This window comes from Lynx canadensis, chromosome A1, assembly GCF_007474595.2.
Source record: "Lynx canadensis isolate LIC74 chromosome A1, mLynCan4.pri.v2, whole genome shotgun sequence".
Lineage (NCBI taxonomy): Eukaryota > Metazoa > Chordata > Mammalia > Carnivora > Felidae > Lynx > Lynx canadensis.
The window spans coordinates 161,251,926-161,274,592 of record NC_044303.2 but is presented as its reverse complement, the minus strand read 5'-3'; the positions used below and the strand labels follow the sequence as shown (position 1 = coordinate 161,274,592).

The following is a 22,667-nucleotide window of genomic DNA, read 5'->3' as shown; positions in this document are numbered from 1 at the left end:
CTTCAAATGTGTCTGGTCAGGGATCCCACTCTCCGCACCCTGCCAATTTACTTCATGAATCCCGAGAGCTAGCTTTAGAGTTCTCCTTAAGGCACCTGCCCCAGCATGCTGTCCCCATCTTTTTGGTGGGCATCTTATTTAGCCTACCTTAATTCTGCCTCATCCAAAGTCTCGTAGGCACTAAGTATTCTATATTTAGAAAAGGGCTGTGGTTATTATTCAAATGTTTAAGATTACATGGAAATGCTATTAACTCTGGCACAAGAATATATAAATACTCAAGTCCAAGCCTAGTTCTTCCTACTGTTTATTCCTAATTAAACAGCTCTCAGTTCTGCCCCTTCTGCAGATTTACTTTTACTTTTTCAACAGATGTATTGTGGCCAAAGTCCAGTTGCTATGCAATCCTAGATTTAAGAACTCGCATCAGCAAAGCAAGCAAATCAGTGCATATAGAAATAGGTAATATGGAAATAGAGAGGTAGGCGATCAGCAGAGGGCTCTATTACTGGCCTTGGAGCCAGCGAAATAAGCTATTCATATATGTACATTATGTCTCCTGAATTTCATCTTGTCACATGTAGTTGAATATAATATTCCCATTTCATCAGTGACTTCTGCTGAATGACTCCTCTATGCTTCCTAATATTACCCAAAACAGGAAAGGTATTGCGGGTTCCAGTTGTTATTCATTGTTAGTGTAACTTTTCACAAATGTCCATGGTAACAAGCTGGCAATTGTCTTTCGAAAGGTCTGAAAAAGCCTCAGCATCTTTTGAGATATCTGCAGCTTTTGAGCACAAATCCCTAGTGATCTCTGCTGATCACAACATCCAGTTTCTGCTAAAGTCACCAGAGAGCATATCCTACTTGCAGACATTACTAAACCAGCTGGCTATCAGGTGAGAAGTTTCAAGTGGATCTTTTAGTGTTTGTTTTTGTTCAGGGCTCCATTCAAATTCACTTTATTTCTGGTGTCTCTGTGAATTGGGATTAATAAAATCTTTAAGGGGGGGGGAATGTGATTTCACAAAAACCCAAAAGATCCACCTGTCTTTGGGCTTTTGGTTTAGTGGCAAAACAATAGAGACAGTCATTCATTTCTCACCATTTGCAGGATATCTCTTTCTCCATGCAATTTTATTCCTCAAATTTCAACACATTGGAACAGCTTTATATTTCAGCTGTGTTTATCAGAAAGACATTTCTTGTCATATGAAAGACATAAATTCCCCTGCATTCTTTCTGTCTAGAAGGAAATTATGATATCATCAGTACAAAGAACCATTTTGCTCCTGATGGTTATCAAAGTTCAGAGGTCACTACATTAAATTATTATATATGCTTTGAATTTAAATATTCCTGTGGAAAATCCATACATATATGTTGAAAACAATTTCACTAAAATGAAAATAGTGTTGTACTGGATTCCAAAAAGATATTAAAAAGAAAGCATTAGCCAAATCTATTATGGCATACCAATCATCTTTGGCCAGTTACACCTTTTTTACAGTCTTTACTATATTGGTTATGGTATAAACAATGAGGAGAACCACCTTGTTATATCCTCCAATAGCTATTCTCATATCCCGTGAATGAATTGGATGTAATGTTCCTACTTCGATCATTTCCTTCATAAGAACAATGTTCTTGTACTTTTAGAATTCTACACTGCTTAATTTTATTACAGAAAAGTGCTTAGGCAATACAAAGATTCCCATCCAGCATGTCCAATTAAAACTAGATAGCGTCCCTTTTGCACATAATATCAATTCCAAGTTCACATTCAAGTAAGGGCAACAGAACCTTGGAATACATTCTCCAGTCACATTTTCAAATCTATAGCTGTAGATTTGAAATCTATAGCTCCACCTCTATGTGACATGTAGGTTTCACATATGGCCCCATAAGAGCATTCTCTTCTTCTCCTGTGGGATCACTGCCCACTAGTAATTACCAGAAATTTACACTACTTCCAGGCCATCTCATCCATGCAACTGTGAAAGGCCTTCGATCCCCTGCTAGGATATGCAGGATCAGATCATAACCTTTCTTCAATCATTGTACATTTTATTTCTTTATCTAAGAGAGTAAATTCAACACCATGTTCACTTATTTTCTGTTCTAAATCACAACCCTTTTAACAGGATTTAAATTCTTAAAACCTTGACTATATAGAGTTAACTTGATGGATCACTTAAGGAGTATGAGTGTGTCATTTGGGGGACCATGTGTGGGATACTATGGACTGAATGCTTGTGTCATCCCCAAATTCATATGCTGAAACCCTAATTCCCAGTTTTACAGCTGGGTCTTTGGAAGATGGGTCTTTGGAAGGTAATAGGTCATAAGAGTAGAGTCCTCATGATGGGATTAGTGCCCTAATAAGACAGAGGCTCTTGCTTCTTCTCTCTCTCCCCATGTGATAATAAAACAAGGCAGCTGTCTATAAATCAGGAAGAAAGCCCTTACCAGGAACCTTGATCTTGAACTTTCTAGGCTCCCAAAATATGAGAAATATATGTCTGTTTTCAAAGCTACTCAGGCTATGGTAATGTGTTATAGCCACCAGAACTGATGGCTACAGTTGGAAGAAACCTCTCTCTTATGTCCTGAATCTGATAAAGTGCTTTCTATTGGCAATACAATTAATTTTCCCTTTTCAGTTTTCAATAACTTTTTAACGTCTTCACTGTCTGAATAGTAAATATTCCTATCATACACACTCCTTTCTTTCAGGCAGAATAACTAAACTAGCAAATGAGTTTCTGCCTCTTGAATATTTTCTTGACACTTATTAGCAGAGTTATCGACACAAGGATCCCAAAATTGGTGGAGAAGCAGGGAGCTTTATGACAGCATCTATCATGGTCCGTGTTAACAACCTTAGTTTAGACGTGTATCCTTAAGATCATACAGCCAATTTGGGGGTACCAGCAACTGTGATATTTCTACTTCTTCAGAAAATGGATTCTAGTTGCTAGATATGGGGAAGGACAGTTTCCCCTCTTGGGTAAGTGTGGAAACCCACTGTGACAGATTAGTTTTCATATCACCCATAATGGCCTGCTCACAAAAGCTTGCAGCCACCTAGGATCAGTCCACAACCCAAATAATCCCTTTAAATCAGCATTATCTAGTATTAGTGATGTGACCCACCCTCCCCAAACTGGTTTGTTCTGAGAATTCATGCTGGCAAGGATTAGTCTTCCACTGTTTTCTTCACAAAATGGCCTCTAACAGAGTACCCTCTGGATTCCACAGCCTTCAGGAAATCAGTGGTTATAAGTGATTTACTTTCCAGTAAATATGTGGGTTAAAGTGGCCACTGAAGCAGTGGAAGACTTTCAGCAACCAGAAAATCTGATCTTAATTCATTATCTGTTAATATTCTTGTTTATTCTCCTTTAAAGGTCCAGTTTTCACCAAAGCTGATGTCAATTGTTCTTCTGCTTCACATTCTCATTCTATTCACTTAGTTAATTCCTTTAGGTCTAAATCTATTTCCTTTAAATCGCATGGTAAGATTTGTTATTCATATTCTTTCTCCAGGCTTTTGCCAATTAATACCAAGGATGAAGAAAGCATCATCCCTCCATTAAATAATCCTAGTACTTTTGCTCCCCTTCCACTCTTAAAACATGTACCATAGCCCTAAAGATTTATGGGTTTGAAAAGCAAGGTAGAATTGTCAAAGCTGACTTACACAAATCATAGGGCTCACTTCCACTGGTCTATTTGACTATTCTTACAGAAATATAGCACTGATTATATTGCTGTAATTTTACAGTAAGTTTTGATATACCGTGGATCCTGTACTGTCATATTCTTCTTCAAGTTTAGGCTGGCTAATTTTGGTCTCATGTATTCATATAAATTGGTTTGTAAATTTCCAATAAATTACATTTGCATTTGACATAAGACTGTACTGAATCTATAGATCAATTTGGGGTGAAGAGACATTTTTACAATATTGAGTTTTCCCTTTGAAGAAGGTATTTCCTTTCTTTAAACTGTAAAAAAATAAAATAAAATAAATTGAAACATGAAAGATACTAGCTTATATTTTCCCTTTCATGCAATGTTGTTCTCTAGGTTATACTTGCCTACCTTATTGAAGCATGCATGCACAGCCTTTACTGCTATCAATATCTTACACCTGAATGTTACATTTATCACAATTAATAAAACAACATTGACACATTTTTATCATCCAAAATCCATAGTATTCATCGGGGCTCTCTCTTAGCCTTGCACATTCTATGAGTTTGCACAAATGTATAATTACATGTACCGACCGTTAAAGTATCAAGCATAATAGTTTCAGTGCACTAAAAAATCCTCTGTGCTCTGCCTATTCCTCCCTCCCTCCCCAACCTCTGGCAATCTCTGATCTTCGTACTATCTCCAGTTACTACTTTTACAGAATGTCATCTAGTTATAATTATACAGTAGCCTTTCAAATTGGTTTATTTCACTTAGTAATATGCGTTTAAGATTCCTCTATGTTTTTTCATGGCTTGAGAGTTCATTTCCTTTTAGCACTAATAATATTCTGTTGTCTGGAGGTGCCACAGTTTATTTTTCCGTTCCTTAATGAAGGACATCTTGGTGCTCTCTAAAATTAAAACATAAAAATAAAGTTCCAAGCCTTGGCTCCAGTGACTCAATCATTCCTTTTTGGCAGATGCTCCTTTCCCCTTCTATATAAGGGGTTATAAGGCATTGTTCAGGGTCACGCCCAGGTTCCAGTCCTATGCAGTACTCAGCTTCCTGGGCAGCATCAATTTCTATAGAATCGTTGTTGCCTGACCTTTTTCTCTTCTTGTGTGTTTCCAGGCCAGGGCTCTCTGCCCCTTCCTCAAATGCTACAAAATATCAATAAAGTTCCTTCACCATGTGGGGAACCTAGCGGGCTGAAACTTCATCTCTTGGTCCTTCCCAAATATGACTGAGTCCGTGCTCGTGGGATTGACCCCTACCTGCTTTACCTTGACATATCCTTTGTTACACTCTGCTTTCAACTGTACTTGCTATATTTCTTGTCAATAATCTTGGTCTCTGGGCCATGCCCAACCATGACTGCTTCCAAATGTGGAACTTTGATTCACCGGTTCTTGTTATCCTGTCTCACCAACCCACACACCTGCACCATTACGCTCCAGTTGGGGGAAACAGACAACCTCACGTTATTCCCTAGTTGTCTTTTTTCTTAATATCCGTATCAAGTTGGGTATTAGGTAATGTTGGCCTCATGACAGAAATTAAGAAGTATTCCTTTGTCTTCAATTTACTGCAACAGTTTGTGTGAGAATTCACGTTACTTTTTTCTTAAATGTTAGGTAGACTTTCCCAATAAAGCAAATTTACCCTGGAATTTTTAATTGTAGGAAAGTTTTTAAGTACAAATTAGTAGTTACTCATTATGAAGCTATTAGTGCTGTTTCTTCCAGAATGTTGAAATTTTATGTCAGAATTTGTCCATTTATCTTTGTCTATTTTATCAATGTCAAAATTACTGGCATAAAATTCCTTCCAGTATGCCCTTCTTATCGTTTCAATATCATTAGAATTAACAATGTCACCTGTTTCATTCCTGATATTGGTATTCTGATCAGATACTGTAGACTGATTAATTTTATTGATAATTTCAATTTCAAAGAGTCTACTTTTGGGTTTGTTAAGTATCTCATTGTTTTTTGTTTGTTTGTTTGTTTGTTTGTTTTTAGTTTCCTGTCTTGTTTATTTCCATTTTAATTATTTTCTTTGATTACTTTAGGTTTAACTTTATTTCACTTTCTAGTTTCTTAATTTGGAAGTTGAGGTAATTGATTTTAGACCTTTCTTCTTTTCTAATATATAGCAATAAATGCCTTAGGTTTTCCTCTAAGTACTGCTTTAGCTGTATTTCAAAATTCATGATCTAGTGTACTTGCATTTTCATTTAGTTTACATTTTGATTTACTTTTGTTCATGCCCCCATCATTCTTCATTGACTTCTTTACTCCTCACTGACTTTAAACAGATTTTACGAATGTTTTTGTCCATCTTTTCCAATTGACCTCAACAAGGTTTAGCTCAAATTATTTAGCCCACCACATTATAATAAGGGATCCTCCTTGCTACTCTTTTCTTATTGTTTCTCAGCCCACCCAATTGTTTTAAATATTTGCTTATACCTCAAAAATGTGTTACCCTAGTGTTTAATTTTTACCTGTATCCAATTGCCTATTTAATATATTGTTAGATTTTTAAAATGCATCATAAATTAAACATACTCCATTGCAATAAAGCCAATACATGACAAACCCAGAGCTAAATTTAAAGCTTTTCCTCTAAAATCGATAACAAAGCAAGGATGCCCAATCTCACCATTTCTATTCAATGAAGTACTGGAAGTACTAGCCAAAGTAATTAGGCAAGAAAAAGAAATAAAAGGCATTCAAATTGAAAGGAAATTTGACAAATAAAATTGTCCCTGTTTGTAGATGACATGGTCTTATATACAGAAAACCTTAAAGATTCCACTAAAAACTGTTAGGACAAATAAACAAATTTAGTAAAGTTGCAGGATACAAAATAAACATACAAAAATCAGTTGTGTTTCTATACACTAACAATGAACTATTTGAATAAGAAATTAGGAAGACAATCCCATTTACAGTAGCACCAGAAAGAATAAAATGCTTAGGAAGAAACTTAACTAAGAAGGTGAAAGACTTGTATACCCAACAGTACAAAACACTGATCAAAGCAATTAAACTAGACAAACACATGGAAAGACATCGTGTTTGTATGGATTGGACAAGTTAATATTGTTAAAATGTCCTTACCACTCAAAGCAATCTATAGATTCAATGAAAATCCCTATTAAAAATACCAATGGTATTTTTTTCAAAAATAGAAAAAAATAATTCTATAATTCAAGTGGAACCACAGAAGATCATAAATAACTATCAATCCTGACAAAGAAAAACAAAGCTGGAGACATCACACTTTCTCATTTCAAAATATACTAGAAAACTATAGTAATCAGAACAGTACAATACTGCTATAAAAACAGATACATGGAGGAACGGAATGGAATGGAATGGAGTGGAGTGGAGTGGAGTGGAGTGGAGTGGAATGGAGTGGAGTGGAGTGGAGTGGAGTGGAATGGAATGGAGTGGAGTGAAATGGAATGGAATGGAATGGAATGGAATGGAATGGAATGGAACAGAATAGAGAACCCAGAAATAAATCCATGCATACATGGTGAACTGATCTTTGACAAGGGTGCAACAAATACAAATTAGGAAAGGATACCCTCTTCAACAAATGGTGCTGGAAAAATTAGCTTTGCACATGCAAAAGAATGAAACTGGACCCCTATTTTATACCATTCACAAAAAAACAACTCAGCAGGCCCCTGAATGGCTCAATTGGTTAAGCATGGACTCTTGATTTTGGCTCAGATCATGATCTCATAGTTGATGGGTTCAAGCCCTGCACCATCACTGCAGAGCCTGCTTGGGTTTCTCTCTCTTTCTCTCTCTCTCTCTCTCTCTCTCTCTCTCTCTCTCTGGCCCTCCCCTGCTTGCTCACTCTCTCTCTCACAAAAAAACAAACAAACAAAAAAACTTCAAAATGGATTATAGACTAATATATGACTTGAAAACTATAAAATTCCAAAAATAAAATGTAATGGAAAAGCTTCATAGAGAAGCTTTAGTCCTGCCAATGATTTTATGAATACGACACCAAAAGCACAGGCAACAAAAGCAAAATTAGACAAGTGAGACCATATTAAATTTAAAAAAATAATAATTTGTATTCATTTTGAGACAGAGCATGAGTGGGTAGGGGCAGAGAGAGATGGAGACACAGAATCCAAAGCAGGCTCCAGGTTCTGAGCAGTCAGCACAGAGCCTGATGCAGGACTCAAACTCATGGACCATGAGATCATGACCTGAGTTGAAGTCAGATGCTTAACCAGCTGAGCCACCCAAGAGCCCCATGGACTACATTAAATATAAAGGCTTCTTCACAGCAAAACAAAATGAAAATGAAACCTGCAGAATTTCTAAAGAAAAAAATTTTCAAACCATATATCACATTTAAAATATATTAAAAATTTCGTACTTTTTAAAAAAATTCCAATTTTAAAAATGGGCAGAGGAGCTAAATAGACATTCTTCAGAGAAGACATCCAAAGATCCCACAGGTACATGAAAGCATGTTCAACATCACTAATCATCAGAAAAATGTAAATCAAAACTACAGTGAAATATCACCTAACACCTGTTAAAATGACTATCATCGAGAACATATTCGTTAAAAGTATTCGCTTCTGGCTGTCTCTACCTAAATTGTCCATTAGGACTCCAATGACAATATGTTGAAAACTTAAGTAATTATATCCCTTACTCTCATCTCCCAAACTATAAACAGAACAGATAAAATCATTTCATTCTCCTTCACTTCATATTTTTATGAATGTCATCCAAACAATAAACCTTGCCATGTGAAACCACTCTATCACCATTTGAATATAACCAGTTATCCCTAAATACTGTTTTCCTACCTCAAAAATATTTTACATTTTCCTGCTCAAGTTTACTTCTTCAGCATTTTTTCATAATTATATCATTGTTATAGCTTTCTCACTTATTTCTTATGCCAATCCTTTTCTTGTTTCTAGTCTATTTTCCACACTACTGCAAGATAAATCTGTCCAAGAAATAAAACATTTTATTGCTCCTAGTAATTTCTCCTCCTCTCTAATTCAATGTCTTTATGGTGTCCAAATATTCAGGTGTAAAAGAAAAATTCAGTCAGCATCATCTGCCTAACTTCTGTTTTCAGTGAATAAAACCTTGACTGCTTTCTGTAGTATTGCATAGGTGTGACTTATTTAATCATCCTTTCAACACATTTAGTGAATGCAGATTAAAATTCAGGAATTGTGCCAGCCAGGTGATGCAAGATGAATAGGATGCTATCTCTACCTTAGTCTGAACAAATGAGAGACCCTGAAACGCAAATAGAAAAATCTCAACACAAAATAATTGCCATTTCTGGATATGAACATAATTTTATGGAAACACAAGATATTGAAAACAAGCAAAAATCTCTGCATTTACAAGTAGGATACAGTTCACAAAGGTTTGAACTAATTCTGGAAGAATGACTATGAGTATATGCGAAGAAATGGGAGTCAGTCTTTTGGGGCAGAGGGAAATGATATTTGTCAAAGTACAACTCAAAAAATTGAACATGGCAGAGGAGTAATGAAATTTCAATATTCTAGGGACCTGAGGCATGTAATAAGGAAATATGGTGAGACAGAATCTTAGAAGGTAGAAAAAAGGCCGAGGGGGTCAATCATTTCCATCTCAGTGAATATTTTTCTGCATGTATTTCACAAGTAGATAACATTGCAATTTTGACTACAGGTAATAAATATGGGAAATAATATTAAGAAAATAGTAGTTTGCCTTTAACATGCAAATATTTCAAATTATTTGTGAACCTGAATATATTATTTTTTACAGAAAATCTAAATAAATGTGTCTGGTAGGTCAAATTATAGGAGATTAAAATTTTTAATGAAGACAGGGTATTATTTCAATTCTTAAAAAACATTTAAATAAAATCATTGCTTCTCAAATTATAAGTTTAATATAAATTTGAAATATAAAAACAAAACTCTAGATATTTAAAGGTGATGCTTTGAATTGAAAAGAATATTATTAAATGCTAAATTCAGAAAACATGAAATTTGGTATAGTAGTTAGAATTATTAGCCTAGTTCAAGAACTTTTCTTTAGCATCAGTTATTTATTTATGTTTTGCATAATGTCTTAACTCTGCCCTTTCCTTGGGAAGTACCCTTTCTGTTGCAAAGAGTTTAGGTTTATTGTGGTTTTCCTACCTGATAACTAAACTCCATCTCTTTATGAATGAAATACTCCTCATGCTCCCTGTCACTCTTCACTATGCCTCAAGATAACTGCAAAATCCTTTTCATTTCCTTGAAACAATGTTTATTTCATCTTTTCCACTCAGTTTAACTGAAATTTCAGTACTTAATACACTCTGTCACATCTTTTTAATGTATGTCCGAATCAGGGGAAAAAAACCAACAACTAACTGTATCTCACACCTATAGAAGTGAGGGAAGGTTTTTTTCCCCAGTATGATTAAAAAATAAAATATGGAATCTCTGAAATCTGAAAGAACCTAAAGTTCTCATCCCTTGTGAGAGATGTCATTTTTATCTCCTAAAAGAAATTATCAAGAAACTGTCTTTTAAGTGAACATTAAAGAGTTTTCCATAATGCAGTACATGTACTACAGGAGTCATCTCAGAAGACTCGCCATAGTTAATAAATGGTCATTTTTTTACCTCAATAGTTTTGAATTTGTGTTAATATGTACTAGAAAAATTTAACTATCAAATAAACCATGTTTAAAATAACTGATGTATAAATTTTAAAAAATCAAATAAATAAGAAGTGGTCAAATGATACCAAAAAAAAATACATAAATAGAGTGATATGCAGTAAATTTAGGAAAGGTTGTAACCCTGCATAAAGATGACTAAATTGTTTGCAACAATGTTAAATAGACAGAAATCAATTTCTTTGGACTCTTATGACTGAGATAAAACATACGTGCCACAACATAGAGTTCAATCATTAATGATTATTATCACTGTTTATTAATCATACACAGAAATGGCCTGGGAATTAAGGGAAAGGTATATTCGCTCAAGATACATCTAAGTATACAGATTAGATTTAATTTATTTATTTTGAGAGAAAGAGAGAGAGAGCAAGCGGAGGAAACAGAGGATTCAAAGTAGGCTCTGTGCTGACAGCAGAGACAATGATGTGGGGCTTGAACTCATAAACCTTGAAATCATGACCTGAACCAAAGTCAGATACTTAACCGACTGAACCACCCAGGCGCCCCTCAAATTCACGTCTTCTTAAAGGAAACACAATTAGAGAAAAGAAAAAAAGAAGGAAAAGAAGAATAAAATATTCTCTACATTTTGTTTTGACATTGGTAAATAGGGTAAAATATAAGCACTATAACCTCAAGCATTTGCTTTCCACCTTGAGTGAAAATAGGAGAACACTGGACGTTTCTTTGGTTACAGAGGTAGGAAAACTAAATCCCAGACAGAGTCCCAGGCAATTGTGACAAACTAGTCTTAAACACAGGTTTCCTAACACCTAATCCAACACCTTTTTTTACTCTGACATTTTCAGTTATGAAAAGGAAGACTAAAGTCCTCTTTCTAAAGCAAGAAAATACTAAAAGTATCTATATTACAAATACTAGTTTGGACTTGGATTTATATTTACAACAATAAAGGTAATGCAACGAAGATATAGACAGATGTTTTTAAATTTAAATAAACATAAATATACCTATAAATCATCATTTGTAGATAGAAGCATTCAATAAACATTCCTGCCCAAAGACCTACTCTTAAGTAATCAATTTTTAAATCTAGTTGCTCCCTACACAGTGACTGTTTGGCTCTTAGATCCAATTATGTTTCACAAATGATCAACATTCAGTAAATCAGACCAGACAGTGTGCATGGATGCATTTCTTTTGGTAAATTGGCATGATATGTAGCAAATAAGCAACAAACATTCTTATTTTCCATGCTAAGATATTTCAATAACAAGTTATTATGACTTATCAATCTGAAATAGAAATTTAAACAAAATAAAATGGGTTTTGAAGAACTATTTAAAACAAATTGTAACTCTAAAATAGGTCATTTTTTTTGCTTTTCACTAGTCACTGCTTTTCAACTGCTTCAAACACAGCTGAGCCACAAGAAAATATTTGCTGGACAAATTGTCTGAGATCCTTTTTATTATTATTCTGTTTTGAAGCTGGAAGAATATATGTTATTTTGTTTGAAACAGCTCTTTGATTTCTAGTAAGTGAAAGATAACATTATTCCTTTTAATAACACTTCTTTGGGGGTTTACTCACTAGACCTCTTTATGTTTGAAATATACCTGAATAGTATATAATTATGGTTTCACAAGACACTTGATATTTATAGGCAGATTGAACTTTCCCTATAATAATTCCACTTTAATGATTATTGTAACAGCAATTTTATAGGAAAAACACATTTACTTTCTTCATTCTTTTTGCCTAATGTTCTCATAAACAAGAGTTTCAACAAAGATTTGTTTCTGCCTCTTCAAAATAAGGAATAATTTAACAGGTTTTTTTTTTTTTCATTCTAAAAGGAGATGGATCCTTAGGTTAAATACAATATTACTTGAAACCAGTGACCTGTCAGAAAAAAATGGTATTTGCTTTTCACAAAGAAAATTATAATACTTCAGAAGAAAATAAGCTCAGCAACCTAATTTTTTTCTTAATAAATCTTGAGCTATAGGTTGTAGCATACTAGGATTTCATTCTCAGTCTTTCAATTATAAGAAATTAGAGACATGAGTGTGGATAGACAGAGGCATTTGACAAGGTAAATGGAGAGAAAGCTGTACCTGAGCAACAAGCAAGAAAAAGAAAATATTTCTTAACACTTAACATTTCCTGAGCCTTGGTCTCTAGTAAGAGCAGGTTTCCAGGCTTCCTGGCTTCCAAGCACCTGTTTTTCTCTCAGTGTGACTTCTTTGACTCACAAAGAGAAATGGATGCTATAAAGGCAAATTGAGATCTATTTCCAGTGGCTCTTTGACTGCTATGAGCATTAAATGTATTTTGCTTTTCAATGAGCATGAAATGATTTCCATCAAATAATAGCCACATGTATTGAAAATTCAGGAGAAAAAAGTTGTGATATGAAAAGACTGTAATGAGAGCAAAACATTTGGTCTGTTAGAGTAATCGGGAAATTATTTACATTAGCCACTATGATAAAAATCTATATATACAAATATAATACTTAAAAGAAAATAGCTAAAAAAATAATAATAATAAAGAAAACACAGTATGGTAAAGATTTAAGGTCCAAAAAAAATCTTTTTTAACTGGAAGAATACATTAAGACCCACATTTCTAAAACATTGCTTTAAATTTCAGGTAACTCTTACTGGAAAGACATACATTTCCAGGTTATTTTTGCACACACACACACACACACACACACAATTGCACACATACACACATGAACTTTGTATATATGCTATATATGTGTGTATATATACTCTTTTCCAGTATATACTGTACATTTTCCATTTTCCACACACACACACACACACACACACACACACACACACACACTTTCTTTTCTGTTTGGATTCTCATTTAATAATGCTCTATGGGCCTAAATGAGAAATCAGACTTTCTGAGGAAGCATTTTCATGTTAGGCCACTTTTATTTTCTTTCTTTGTCAGTAAATTAAATGAGGCAGGTGAACATCTGTAAGAGAATGAAATTACCTCAGGGTTAAGGATGATACTCCCAAAAAGATAAGATGGAAATACTTTAGAAAGTAAATAAGAGGGAATTATTTGCCCAGATTTGATGCACATAATCTTTCTATAAAGTTAATGTTCCTAAAATCTTACAATATCATCTCCATATCCTAATGAATATTTTTGTGAAATTTTACCGTGTTCTACAATGTAAAAATCAATACCAATGAGACAATCTAGGTGGCCAGGGACACAAGGTCACTGTTTGGAAAAATAGCACTGTTTCTGAGTATCTGAGGATATCTTAGATATACTTTTTCACTTATCTCCACCAGAAATTTCTCCCAACAGGTAAGGTACAAGAAATTTTCAGTTTTTATCAAGAGGAAGAAGACTTTGTGGTTGTAGACAACAGTTAATCATTCTGAGGCACCAGTAAACTGCCTTTGAGTCACAATGATTATGATATTACTTTCAATAAAATGAAAATAATATTTACTTCCTACGATTGCATGGATAATTAGTGTAAAAACGCATGCAAAGTATGTAGGGTAGTATTCCAGCACATAGTAGATAGGCAATAAATAGCCGCTATTAATAAATAATAGCAACTATTATCAAATAATGGCATTAGTTAATAAGTACCGTAATAAAGTTTGATTTTTTTCTATGAAATTATAGAGAAAGTTCACCTAACCAAGACTTAAATAAATTAGGTTGCACCTCCCGAGAACTTCTCAAAGTAGGATGACCTAATTCAAATGGTCTTGAAGGATGAATAATATTTAGTTACATGAAGGAACCACAATTCAAGCAAGAGAAATTGCCTAAGCAAAAGCGAAGTTCATATCAAAGGTGCTACGTTCAGGGATCACCAAATAGTTCAAAATGTACCAGATTCAGTGCTTACATATAAAGACATAAATTGTAAGAACATTTTCATGCTATATTGTAATGTATTTGTTATAGTTTGCTTTGCCTTAATAGACTGTAATTTCACTGAGGTTTGTCTTAAGTATCTAAGTATCTCCTGGTGCCTTGTCAGAAGACTAATCATTTGATTAACGAATGAAGAAAATGCAGTCATGCTTCTGCGGGATGCTGCATGAAAGACGCAAACAAGTGGTATCACACGGGAAAACTAATCATTTCAGTGCAGAGAGAAAAATAGATATGCATAAAGTATTGTGGAAGCAGAGCAAGATGGGATTATCTGTGTGGGAAGAAAGAGAATGCTATCAGGCAGCCAGAGTACAACTTGGAACACTCGATGATGGGCCATGTGATGTATGATATTTGTCAGTGCTCTCTTAAGGAAGTGGTGAGTGAAGAAGGCAGCAGTGAGAAAACCATTCCTTTTTCAGGGCAGAAAGTTGTAAAACAAACACAGTTGACAAGAGTCCAGGTCATGGAGAAGCAAAACCTCCCAATAGGCTCTGAGAACCCAAAGGATGCAAAGTTCTCACTGTCTCACAATCAGAAGTTTTTACTTATTCCTAAGAATAGATAAATAAAGACCTTGAGACAATGCTAGAAGCCTAGTCACCAGTAATTCTAAGAGAGGTCACAAATGAGGGAAGTTGCAAATATATGAGTACAGGCAGGAAGAAAATGTAAAACCCAGTGAACAAGTTTGGCCTGTGTTTACTTTCTAAAATCTCTTACAATTGGTTCCACCTGTATAGGTTCATAGGCCACCTCACAACATAATTAAATGCACGAATGTCCTTTTCATTGTTTGAAGAATGTCAGCCTCCTCTTTCCAGTAGATTATAATATCCTGGGGGCAATAAATTATATCACACACTTTTTTTCAGGTTATAATGAATACTATGATGTTCTGCCTAGATAACTCCATTTTTCTCTCTAGGGTCAATGCATGTATCCCCTAGTTGCTAGGAATGTTGGCCAGCTGATGGCTCATACTGTGTGCCCTCCACTGGAAATTACCATTGGAAACATCTTCATATAAAGTTATTTCCTTGCACAGCTTTCAATCTGCAGCCAGCGATTGTCTGATGCAGGCATACAAGTTCCAGCTCCTTTGTTTCAATTCAGGACAATTGTGAAAGACAATTTAACTCCAGAGGTCCCCCGTAGAACTGTTGGAGGTCTCATTCCCAACAACACTGTGCACAGATTCTTTCTCCATCTGATTTTGTCTTTCTTGTAGGTGTGTTCCCCAAGATTACTTTTCAACAAATCTTCTGGTACAACTCTCTGTCTCAGAGTTTTATTTCCAGGAAACACATTTGAATACAGCCATGACCAAGGGTAGTTTGAGGAAGCATATTTTAATATGGGATTTTGGAAATGGATCACTTGCTAGCTAGCTGGCATCGAGCAGCCATAACTGGTAAAGTTGGAGTATGCATAACCTCTGACATGTTATAACAACATGATTGTTAAAACTTCCACCAAATGTTAACTGAAATGGGATAGCAATGGAAAGGGGTAACACAACTGGTACGGTATCTCTGCTACTAGAGAAGTATGACAGGATAGTCAATCATAAATGCCATGAAATTAAGTGCTGCTTACTTCCATTGATTTGTAGAAGATAGGTAATGACAGGGTTAGAATGATTAATCACTAATTCAAAGCACAAAGTGAAAGCTGGTGTCTCCTTGGCAACATTTATAGAAATTCTGATCATTTGTATCTCAAAGGCAGACAGAGCAGAGAATCAGGTTAGGGCTTAACTGTAATTAAGGAGCTACAGAAAATGTTGAATTCTCAGGCCCAGGAGGTCTAAACCAAGGTCAAGGCCATAATGGTAAAGAAGTAGACCCACACATGGAGATGAAGAAACACGGTTAAGTACAGTTTTGAAATTTGAAATCCTAGATTCCTCTGTACCCACTGGGTTTACAGATCTGGCCCTTCACTCTTTGCTATTAGAAGATTATAACTCCCCATGCCTGAACACAACAGAGAAGCAACATACAAGACAGACACCTTATAAAATAATCCTTTTCTGACAATCCAGCAAATAATGAGGGTTAAATCCCAATCAGTTCAGCTTCACAGCAAAAAGAAAATATATACATCAAAGAAGCTGCAAAACGAGACAACATGGGCTGACAGGAACAAAGAGCATGTGTCTCAGGCTGGAATTTGAGGGCGGAAAACATAAATGCGATAAGTGAGAGTTTATCAATATGGAAGTAATCTCCTATAATAAAGCTTTAATAGCAAGAACCCCAGGATACAGAGCAAAAACCCCAAGGGGGGAAAACCCAACAACCCTAGGATACAGAGCTAAGATGGCTGTTGGAAGCTTAAAAAATAATAATAATGATATCAGAAGAGGGAAATAGAAATGTTAGAACTGTGTTTAATTTGTTCTGCTTCACCCATGTTAACACAGTAATCAGAGCATGTGAATAAGAACGGATCAGGCAAGTGTGATAACTTAAACGCCTTTTATACTACCAGTACTTCCGTAGACCCCACACAAAATAGGTTCTCAGTAAGGATTTCTTGAAGGAAAGCTAAGAAAGTCAAAATTAAAAGCTAATAAAAAATTTGTTTCTATATTTTCAACTCTATCTCTCTTTTTCTATTTTCAAATACATATTTATTTTTAAATAAATCATTGGTGTCAGTAAAGCAATATTCCCTATGAAAAATGCAACATATCATATTTTATTAAGTTTCTATACATAACACAATTTTTAAAAAATGCTAAGTTTACTATCTACTTTATTTTTTAAATGATTAATATTGTATGTGATTGAAAGACCAAAATAGCATTTAATATATTTTGATCTGTTAGTGTGTCTACCATTAATCTTCCTCATGATTCCACATGAAAATGTGTTTCATTAAGCTTTATATTACTTTATAAATTGTATTATAATTTATCACATATTAACAGAGTGTGGCAAGTCTAAGTTTTTCTCACAGTTTATATTTGGAAAACCTTTGTTTATATACATAGGCTAGAATTTTATCTTTTCTTAGGTAATAGATTATTTAAAAACATATTATCTATTTGATCTCAGTTTCTAGGATGCTTAAAATCCAACTCTGTACCAGCTGCTGTATTGCTAGCCTCATATTTCTATTTGGCACAAGTATTATTTTTTTATTTTATATAAATCATATTTTAGTATTATTTTAATGATTTATGACATAATTTACCTCAGATCCTTTATGGATTTAGGTGGGTTAAGAGTAATAACATAGGAAAAAGAATCAATTACTTCTTTTCATTTCCCCTAGGTTAACATCTCTATGGTAAATACAGACAGTACCAAATTTATCATGGGATTTTTCAACTTTATGAAGATGCAAAAGTGATACATATTCAGTAGAAATCCCAGGCTGATATGCAGTGAGATACTCTCTTAGGATGCTAGGTGGCACAGTGAGGCACACTTCCCCAGCAGTGGAACGATCATGAGGGTAAACAGTTGATAGGCTTACAACCATTCTGTATCTATACGACCTTTCTGGTTTTCACTTTCATATGGTATTCAATAAATTATACGAGATAGTCAACACTTTGTAATAAAATATGCTCTGTGTCAGATGATTTTGCCCAACGGTAGGTTAATGTGACTGTTCCAAGCATGTTGCAGGTAGGCTAAGCTATGATGTTTGGTAGTTTAGGTGTATTCGATGCATCTTCAACTTACGACATTTTCAACTTACAATGGGCTTATTGGGACACAACCTCACTGTAAGCTGAGGAATATCTGTAACGAATTGAAAATTTGGATCAGTAAAACTGCATCATGCAGCACAGCTGGCGATCAAATTCCAGCTGTATTCATTGTGAACTCATCCTGTCTTGGTTAATGGCAAGTAGGGAAGAACAATTAGTAAATACATGAGAGAAATTGACAATTAATAAGCTGAGGAAGCATGCTCTCTCTTCACTGAAGGCTTTTATCAAATTATACTATATGATTATGTAATAAGCTTATTTTATTTTAGCAGTGTCACTTCTTTACCACCAGTATTGTCCTGTCATTGCCTTGCCTCTGAGAGTCAGAGCAGGGGGTGCAGCCCGTTGTTCCAACTGGCAATTTGCCCTCCTTTCCTTAAGTACTCCATCCTTCAGTCAAATGTTGTAGTCCCTTTATTAAAAAGGGTACAGTTGCAGGATATAAGCTGTTCTAGTTATTTAGGCACTAAGAGATTTACTGTAGGAAACATGATGCTTACTTACACAAGTGTTAGAAATACTGAAAAGCCATGCTCTAGTCTAGATCTCCAGGCAAAGCTACCAGAATGAACTACAGGTAACGTTAATTGAAACTATTAACTCCTATCACAAACAGAAAGTTGACAAATAAGACTTCAATCTGTAAAGACACCTGATCAATCTTTGGGCTAGGAATCAGGAAGAAGACGTAACTATTTCTTAATACCCTCAAATAAGACTGGGTGCTGAGTACTGCTGTACAAACTGTGAGTGTCTCCACATTGGAACATCAGAACAGAAATAGCTGAAGCCACAGGAACAAATCTTCTACTAGTTTTAGTCTTTCCAGTCTTGTATGAATACAGCATATCAACATACAGAATCTTAGTTCTCAGGGAAAGTGGAAAAAAGATTGATGTTGTTTTATTTGGTTTCTGCAGATCCTGGCCTCACAGAACAGGAAAGCACACAAGGAGTGTGGAGCAGATGCTGTTCACTATTCCCACTCTACCGATTACACACGTGCCCCCATTGGGAATGGTTGAGCCAACTGTTTTATAATCATAGTTGTGACAGCACAGTGTTCTATACTCTCTCACAGCAAAGTCCACTAAAAACAAACAAACAAAAAAACCCAAAAACTGTTGGGGCACCTGGGTGGCTCAGTTGGTTACGCATCTGACTCTTGGTTTCGGCTTAGGTCATGATAGTGCAGTTTCTTGAGTTCAAGCCTGGTTGAACTCAAGCATCACATGCTCTGTGATGACAGCATGGAGCCTGCTTGGGATTCGCTGTCTCCTTTTCTCTCTCTCTCTCTCTCTCTCTCTCTCTCTCTCTGCCCCTCTTCCACTCACACTGTCTCTGTGTCTTTCAAAATAAACTTAAAAAAAATTAAAAAACTGGGCTCCTGGGTGGCTCAGTTGGTTAAGCGTCCAACTTCAGCTCAGGTCATGATCTCGCGGTTTGTGAGTTCTAGTCCCGCGTCAGACTCTGTGTTGACAGCTCAGAGCCTGGAGCCTGCTTCAGATTCTGTGTCCCCCTCTCTCTGCCCCTCCCCTGCTTTCACTCTATCTCTCAAAAATAAACATCAAAAAAATTTTAATGATAATAAAAAAATAAAAAAAACAGTGTCTATATAAAAGTCATACATATACATCTTTTTCTTAAAACTGGACATAAACTGGTTTTAAGCTACACATAATAAAACAAGTGAAAGTAGGTGGGATAAAAGAACATGTGTATCAAATGGAAAGTGTGGCTGCCAAGAAGAAAAGAGGTAAGATAAAGTTAAGTCAGAGTGTCAGTGGGGAAAGGATAGCATTTTCAATAAATGGTGCTGGGATAGTTAGATATCTATAAAGAAAACAAATTGTATTTTGACTCCTGCTTGTGCAAGGTATAAAATCAATTCCAGATAAACTAAAGATCTAAATGTATGACAGTAAAAACAACAAAGCTTTTGGAAGTAAATTAAGGTAAATGACCTTGAGCTAGGCAAGGTTTTCTTAAATGAGGCACAAAATACTAACCATAAAATAAATAAATTGGAATATATTATAATTATGAACTTTCATTCATCAAAAGATGACATTAATAGGCAACCAACAGTGTGAGAGAAGATATTTGCCATACATGTATCTGAGAAAGGATTCATTACCAGAATATATTTTTAAAACATAAGAATTGGCAAAAAAAAAAAAAAAAAAGTGGGACTCAACCAAAAAAGAATATGCAAATTGTCAATAAAAATGTAAAAAATGAGCAACTTAGTCATCAGAGAAATATGTAGTAAAACCACAATTGGATATAACTAAAAAATCTTCAGAATTGCTAAAATAAGAAAAGAAAATTGCACCACTGATGAGGATATGGAGCAACAGAAATTTTATAAACTACCTTTGGGTCTGAAAATTGCTATAGTCACTTGAGAAAAGTGTTAAGTGTCTGCTAAAACTAAACATATACAGGGCCTCCTGGCTGGCTCAGTTGGTTAAGTGTCCAACTTTGGCTCAGGTCATGATCTCGCGGTCCGTGAGTTAGAGCCCCGTGTCGGGCTCTGTGCTGACAGCTCGGAGCCGGGAGCCTGCTTCAGATTCTGTGTCTCCCTCTCTCTGTTTCTTCCCTGCTTGCACTCTGTCTCTATCTCTCTCTCAAAATTAAATATTGAAAAAAAAACTTAAACATGATGCAGGATTGTTACAGGTACACATTTGACAAAAATATAAACAAGTATTGATCAAAAGACGTGCACATGAAGGAGAATGAATATTTCTATAGATACTACATTACGTGTGGTTCTCACAAGCTTTATATTGAGAGAAAGAAGTCAGACTTAAATAAAAAAGTTTGTACCATATGATTCTATATATAAAGTACCAAGACAAGTAAGGCTAACCTACACTGTAAGAGATGTGGGTACCAGTTACTATTACAGGGGTAGGGTGGTAATAGAAATAACAAAAAGGTAGCAAGGGAAGGAGGAGATCCAGGCTGCTGGTATTTTTCTGTTTCTTGATCTGGGTACTGTTTAAATGAAGGTACTCAGTTTGTGAAATTTTGTAGTTATTTAAAAATTCGAGCTAGAGTGTTTTAGTGTACCGTCATGCTTATGTGTGCTGGAATTAAGTCATCACAAATAGTACTAAGGCTCAGTAACAGTGTATATGGAGAGAGTTTCAGCATAAGTTCTTGGTTGTATTGATCTGAGGAAATATTCACATTTTCTTACATTGTTGTTCAGCTATAAAAATATTCTGAATCCCAAGATCCTCAGATGAGTTTTCTGAAATCAGAGTATAAAATTCCAAACCACAAAATCAGAACTGAATTCATGAGGATTAGGTATGGGGGTTAAAAGACTCTTTCTATACATACTTACATTATCTACAACAAAGCAACAGATTCTCAAGAATCTTAATATTGAGGAGGATAAGTATCTTGAAAGACTACTAATGAAAATTAATTGGATTTGTTTTATTTTAATAAACAAAATATTTATACAGGGTTTTATAATTCATTTGTGACCTTAAGCATACTTTTTTCATAAACCTTAATATTCTTCAGATGCAAATTACCTTACTGTGAAGGTTTTCAGGAATATAACTAAAATTTTATGGAGAGGAAATAGTGTGGACTTTCTTACAGTCATGTCAGATTATTCAGTAAACAGTGATCAGTGGGTTTATATAAGAATTATAAATAATAATAATCAACAGGATTATTAAGGAACTGAATTTTGGAAAAAAACACAGATATAATGGTGTATATTTGACAAAAAGAAAGTGGAAGCATGAATTTTGCAAACATTTTTTGAAAGTCCACAATGAGTTACGCACTATTCCTGCATTTGGAATAAGTCAGAGACTAAAACAAAGATTACTTGACCAAATGAAGCTTTCATTATTTAAACATGGTATATGGGTTAGGTTTGTAAATTCTTTTGCTGATCTCTCAGGTGTCAAATCCTACTTCTACTGCCTAATAGCTCTGTGACTCTGGGAAAATGACTTCATCTTTCTTTATCCAAGTTTAGTTATCCGGAAAGTAGGGATAGTAATAGTATCTACTTCATAGGTTGTGGGGAGGTTCAGAGAATTTACTCTCTGTGAAATATTTAGCATGTATGTGCCAGTTAGTGCACATCCTATGTATTTGCAATAATTATTGCTTCTTAGGTAGTTTTCACAACTGATATTTATCTTAAAACAGCTGCTTATAACATTTTGGAATCTCAGTCTCCTTTGGGATGAACTTCTTTACAGTGATATCAGAAAATAATATCTTAAGAAAATTGAATACAGGGGCGCCTGGGTGGCGCAGTCGGTTAAGCGTCCGACTTCAGCCAGGTCACGATCTCACGGTCCGGGAGTTCGAGCCCCGCGTCAGGCTCTGGGCTGATGGCTCAGAGCCTGGAGCCTGTTTCCGATTCTGTGTCTCCCTCTCTCTCTGCTCCTCCCCCGTTCATGCTCTGTCTCTCTCTGTCCCAAAAATAAATAAACGTTGAAAAAAAAAAAATTTTAAAAAAAAAAAGAAAATTGAATACATAAATTCAAGAATGTAAAGTTTCCTTTCCCTGATGACTACTGTATATTCACGAATTCCTATATCA

At 35.1% G+C, this 22,667-nt stretch overlaps 1 pseudogene; it reads right to left on the bottom strand.

The window, feature by feature from the left end:
- Positions 1 to 1,496: 1,496 nt before the first annotated feature.
- Positions 1,497 to 5,188, bottom strand: LOC115519562 (annotated as a pseudogene).
- Positions 5,189 to 22,667: the final 17,479 nt, after the last annotated feature.